General features: G+C 58.5%; 1 protein-coding gene across 1 annotated transcript in view; it reads left to right on the top strand.

The window, feature by feature from the left end:
- The first annotated feature begins 741 nt into the window (after positions 1-741).
- The window catches only part of CTXN1 (cortexin 1), a 37856-nt gene continuing 32597 nt past the window's right edge, over positions 742-6000 (top strand). Inside the window, exon 1 of the mRNA XM_075903144.2 lies at positions 742-965. The gene's annotated coding sequence lies outside the window, so the exon portion shown is untranslated. The remainder of the gene's footprint in view (positions 966-6000) is intronic.

Below are 6000 nucleotides of genomic sequence, written 5' to 3'. Positions count from 1 at the left end.
TTAGCTCCCCTTTCAGAAGTTAAATGGGGGCGGGGGGGGGGGTCTCTGGTCTCTGCCCCAAGGATATTTACTAGAGCAACAGAGTGAGGGGAGCGCATCTGTTCCAAACCAACACACATAAGAACTTAAGAACGGCCAGACTGGGTCAGACCAAAGGTCTGTCCAGCCCCGTGTCCTGTCTGCTGACAGTGGCCAGTACCAACAACAGCTAATCCTCACGTGATCCCGCCCCTGTCAACCACCTCCAGAGAAACAGAGGCCAGGGACACCATTCCTACCCATCCTGGCTAGTAGCCACTGATGGACCCAGCCTTCATGAATCTATCTAGCTCTTTTTTGAACCCTGTTAAAGTTCTAGCCTTCAGGGAATCCTCTGGCGAGGAGTTCCACGGGTTGATTATGCACCGAGTGAAGAAAAACTTCCTTTTGTTTGTTTTAAATCTGCTACAGGTCCCGGTTCACTGCCTCCGAGGGGCGGTGAGGGGAAGAAGGGGGGGGGGCAAACCCAGGCCAGATGTGAGTCCTGCCCCTTAGCGTGGTGCTGGCAGGCGAGGGATGCAGGGATAAGCCCTAATTTCCCTGCAGTGGAGCCGGAGCCCAGGGCATGCTGGGGGGTCCCTCTGCCCCGTCTCCTCCCCCCTTGCCTGGGGACCTTATGGGACATGTGCTGCTGGGAGAGCCAAGGGGGAGGGGGAGCTGGGCGGGGCGGGGCGGCCGGAAGGACCCGGGGCGCAAGTAGCGGGGCGGGGCGGGGCGAGATGCCCGGGGACCAGCCCGGCCCGGGGAGGGCGGCGACTGTTTGGAAACGAAGCGCGCCCCGGGCTCAGCCAGCACCGGCAGCGCCGCGCCCCCGGGCCGGGCCCCGCAGCCAATGAGCAGCGGCGGCTGCAATTCAAAGCGCCGGGCCGGGCGCGGTGCGCCAGGAGGAGACGCGCGTTCGGAGCCGAGCCGCGGTACCCGGGCCGGTAAGGGCAGCTCGCGGGGCGGCCGGGTCTGGCCGGGGCAGGGAGCTCCCCGCGGCGCTGGGCTGCCCCCTCCTCGGGCGGCTCCGCCGGGGGCCGCAGGGAGGCTCGGTTCGATCCAGTCCCGGGGGCTCGGGGCGGTGGCCGCTCGCCGCCCGCCTTGCGCAGCGGGAGCCGCGGGGGTGGGATCCGTTGTCAGGTGCATTCCCGGGCTCTCCGCCTTCCTTCCCCCGCCGCGCTACAGCGCGCCCCTGGCTGGGGTGCTGGGTATCGGCCGCTGCTTTGGCTCCATCTCTGTAATGGACCGATCGCAGGGCGGGTGCGCAGCCTCATGTAACGTGCTCACAAACCGACCCGGGTCCGGGCAGCCAGCCGGGAGCGATCGCTCTTATTTAAGTCCCGCGGAGGGTTCCTGCGCTTTGAACGTTTCTCTGAGACACTCTCCAAAATGCGGAGCTGCAGGCCGGAAGAGTCCTCAGGCGCTCTCAGCTCTCAGGCTGCTGGAAAGAAGGCAAAAGGTGCCATTTGGAGCAGGTGTTACAGGCTGACCCTCTCTAGTCCGGCACTCTGGGTCAGCAACATCGTTGGTCTGGCATGATGCTAGTTAGCCAGATGCCCACTGATCCTGGGGGTGGCCAGGTTCACTGTGGGCCCATGAACTTTGTTTTCAGCCACCAGTCCTGGCTCCCAGTGTTGTTTAGCGACAATTTACCCCTAAATGTCCTCTTACAGTCCAGTGGGCAGTGGAAGTGCTGGCAAAGCTGCTAGACAGCATTGACCTCCTGTGGTCCAGCAAATTCTCAGGGTCTGTACCGGATTAGAGAGGTGCAGCCTGCTGTTGTAAGGGGAGGTGTGTGTGTCAGGCCTGGCCCACTTCTGGCTGCTGCTGCCGCTGCTTTTTGCAAAACACCCCATCTGTGGGCTCAGTAGAACCTGGCTGGAATTTAGGAAACTTTTTTCTCAAGTAGTTTAATTTTTCAACCCATGAAGACAGCAGGGGAAAGACCTGTATCCATTGCTGCAGAGGCAGAGGGACCAAGAAGAGCAAAAGCCTGAAAAGAGGCTCTGGCAGATCCCGTGGGAAAAGGAAGCTCAGCGTCTGCCAGCCTGGCCTGGGAGTGGCTGCTAGCCCTGCCCGTCCCACGCCGTGGCCAGGAGAGCCAGCCCAGGCCAGGGAGTGAGAGGGCCCCTGGCCAGCTGAGTTCCCCAGGCTGGGCAAACACCATTTGTGACGTGAGGCAGGGGGAAGGGCATTTGGAAATGTGGCTTTTAACATGGGTGCAAGTTCTGAAGGGCTGGGCTGAAGGGGGAAAGGACAGATGCCCTGGTACCCCCCCCCCCCCCTGCAGACTGATCCCCAGAGGAGCTGCCGTGCTCTTGTCGGTGTCGCATCACAAACATCTGGCCTAAAGCTCTTCTCCCTGGAGGCTAAAGGGGGGCTCGTTTCCAGCACACCGTGCAGAATGGGTTTATTTTGGGGTCTCTGCCCTCCTGCACTGTCCGTCTCATCCTGACTCCTCCCCATGCCAGGCCGTCACCCTGGCTGCTCCCTCAAGGGGGTGCCCTGCCTGACTTGCATCACTTCTGTTTGTCCAGGGATTGTAAGTCTGGGTCACAAGGCTGGGACTCAGCAAGGTGGGTGGCCAGCCCTTGGGAGCAGGCTCACGTCCCCAGGAGCACCCCGGCCAGGTGGGTGCTGCAGGAGCTCCTGGTGACAGTGAGGGCTGGTGACCCGTGGGCAGCGAGGACTGTGGTGGCTGATTTCAGCAGGGGCAGGCCCTGGGACACTGATGCACTTGTCAGTTGTTTTGCTCTCTAGGGCTGTGTCTAGACTACATGGCTCCATCGACGGAGCCATGTAGATGAGGGTTGTAGGCAAAGGGAAATGAAGCGGCGATTTAAATAATCGCAGCTTCATTTAAATTTACATGGCTGCCGCACTGAGCCGACAAACAGCTGATCAGCATCAGTCGAGATGTAAGTCCGTGGGGTTGTGCAGTCGTGTGTGAGAGACTCTCTTCCCCGCACTCGCTATTGCTGCATGCTTGGCAAGGCGGGGCAGGGCTTCGGGGTGTCTGCGGAGCTAGGCATGGGGCAGGCTGTCTCCTCAAGCAGAGCAGAATGAAGCAGCCTCCCTGCTCGGTCAATTGCTCCCGTTGTCTCCGTGAGTTTTCCCAGTGCAAAGCGTATAAAATGGGGGTGAACGTTTTAAGGCTCCTTTCCATCGCCAGGGCAGGGTGGCCTTAGAAACGCTCATTGTGCTTTAGTGAGTCAAACTGGCCTGCTCTTTTGGGACTTGACTAATTCCCCGTCAGACTGGCTCCATGAGCTGTTTGACCTTTCTGGGGAGGTTCAGGAGGCAGCATAAATTGTGAGTTTGATTCCCCAGCCCTTACTTGCTTGTCAGTTGCCTGGGATGTAGCTCTGAGCATATGACTCCCTATATTTTTTGACTAATAACTAGAAATAAAAGGTCAAACCTTCCTCCGTTGCTGTGAGGCTAGGGGGGCTAGACTTTTCCTCCAATGCTCCCCACTCCCATTCTCCATCCATTGCACTGTAGTTTTATTTCCGGGATTGATGTATTGAAACTAGACTGATTGTACTGCATTTTGACAAAATAGATGAAGAATTTGCAGAATTGTTTGCTGAAGAATTTCTAACCTTTTGGTGCAGAATTCCCTTGGGAGTAGATAGTCAAGTGCTTGGCCACCTTTTAATTTCTTATTTCCCTATTAAATATATTCAAGGCGCCAAATAACCGGTGTCAGTCAGGTTTATTACCATGATACAGTTTAAAACGTTCTGGACAATTCCAGCCTCCAAAGAGCTGTCCCTTACTCAGGTCTGTCCCCAAAGCTTCCCCCCTGGAGCTGCTCATGCCCAGCTTGTGCAGCAGGAAACGGCACCACACTCCTCCTTTAGCTAGTCAGGCTCTACACGGCTGCAAACTCAGAGCCCACCATTGACGTCAGGGGCTGTGCTGAGGCTGGTCCCTCAGGACTGCTTCCCCTATGCTGGCTGGGGACAGGCAGACCTTGTGGGCCGGAGATGGGCAGGTGCTGGGAGGAGAAGTGCAGGCTTTGTGCCAGACAGTCCCTGTCGAATAGGGCTGCCAGATAGTTTCACAAACAATTTCAAACATGGCGGGAAATTGGTTGAGCAAAAATACCCCCCAAAAAAACCCCAACCGCACAAAAAAGAGTCATGGCGCCTTTAAATCCCCACGCCCCCCCTCCCTCCCCCACAACAAACACAGCAGGGGAAGAATGTCCCAAGTGGCCTTCCATCCGAGACAAAGAGAAAATAGAACAGGAAAACATTTTACATGGCTGGTATTTTCTGTGTTTTTCACCGGACAGAAGCCGCAAATACTGGACTGTCTGGGCCGATACCGGACACCTGGCAACCCTACTGTCAGACCAGGCTGGGCTTGGACTTTCTTTCCCCGGCCTCAGGGCCACGGCTGGGCTGGACGCTTCCCAGTCAAGGAGTCTGAGATCCAGAAGGACCCGGCTCAACATGGCAGCCGGCCCCACTCCCAACAAGGCCTCCTGGGAAACAGGGTGTGTCTAGAAAAAGCGGCTCAGTTTGAGCCCAGGGAAAATCAGGAGCCAGCCCTTCCCCCTTGCCAGGACATGGGACCGATTTAAAAATCACGAGGTTTTTAGCGCTAACAAATGTTGGGTCTTTTGCTTTGCCTTCTGGCAGCTGCCCCTTTGGCAGGTCACATGCCCGGCGTTTGTCCACAGCCCGTAGGCTGGAAACTTCTGTTTCTGTGGCAAATGCAGAAATTCCCACATAATCACCTGCCCGGGGAGCAGGGGCTCAGCGGCCTGGCCTCGAATGGGGAAATCCTACTTCCCCCCACATGTGCCCTGTGCACACACCACTGGGGGGGGAGGATTCTGACCTGCCGAATCGGGCCCCAGCAGCTCATCCATGTTTTGCTCAGACCTGCCTGGCCGAGTGTCGGCGTGTTGGTGCTGTTCGTGCATCGCCCTGCAGACAGGTTGCCGTAGTTACCGTGACTCACAGTCACTAACAAGGTACCGCTGGGCTCCAGCCACGCAGGGGGAAGTGTGAAGGGCTCTGGAGAGGCCGGGGGAGGGGAGCGGGCAGGAAGGAGATGGACTGGAATGGAGGAAAGGCAAAACCCAGCTGCAATGAGACCCTGGCCCCGAGCTGCGGCCTGGCCCTGTGTGCTGAACCCAGGCGTGCCCCCAGTAACCCCCAGCTTTGGGGTGGCTTCACGCAGGCTGCAGCCCAGCATCGAGTCCTGCCTGCCAGGGAGGGCGCTGGGCGGTGAGCCTGGCAGGGCAGCAGCTTGGGAGGGTCTGGTTCGTGGTGCTCAGGCCGGCATAGAACCCTAGAATCCCAGGGCGGGCAAAGCCCTCAGGAGCCACCGAGTCCAGCCCCCCGCCCAAGGCAGGACCAGCCCAACTCAACCATCCCAGCCAGGGCTGGGCCAAGCCAGGACTTAAACACCCCTAGGGATGGAGATTCCCCCCTCCCTAGGGAACCCAGCCCAGCGCTTCCCACCCGCCTGGGGAAATCGTTTTTCCTAATATCCAACCTAGCCCTCCCCCGCCGCACCTGGAGCCCATTGCTCCTTGTTCTGCCCCCACTGAGACCAGCCTCTCGCCAGCCTCTTTGGAACCCCCTGCAGGGAGTTGCAGGCTGCTCCCAAATCCCCCCTCGCTCTTCTCTTCTGCAAACTGAACAGACCCAAATCCCTCAGCCTCTCCTCGTAGGCCATGTGCTCCAGCCCCCTCAGCATTTTGGTGCCCTCCGCTGGACCCTCTCCAATGTGTCCACGTCCCTTCTATAGTGGGGGGCCCAGATGTGGACGCAATACTCCAGATGTGGCCTCACCAGAGCTGAATAAAGGGGAATAATCACTTCTCTGGATCTGCTGGCCATGCTCCTCCTAATGCAGCCCAATGTGCCATTCGCCTTCTTGGCTATGAGGCGGGGGTTGCTCCAACTGCCAGGGAAGGAGCTGAAGGTCAGAGCTGTTGAGGTGGGGTGGCTGCTT

The sequence above is a fragment of the Pelodiscus sinensis genome, chromosome 32 (genome assembly GCF_052426305.1).
Source record: "Pelodiscus sinensis isolate ZL-2025 chromosome 32, ASM5242630v1, whole genome shotgun sequence".
NCBI classification, from domain to species: Eukaryota; Metazoa; Chordata; order Testudines; family Trionychidae; genus Pelodiscus; species Pelodiscus sinensis.
This window is presented reverse-complemented; position numbering and strand designations above follow the sequence as displayed.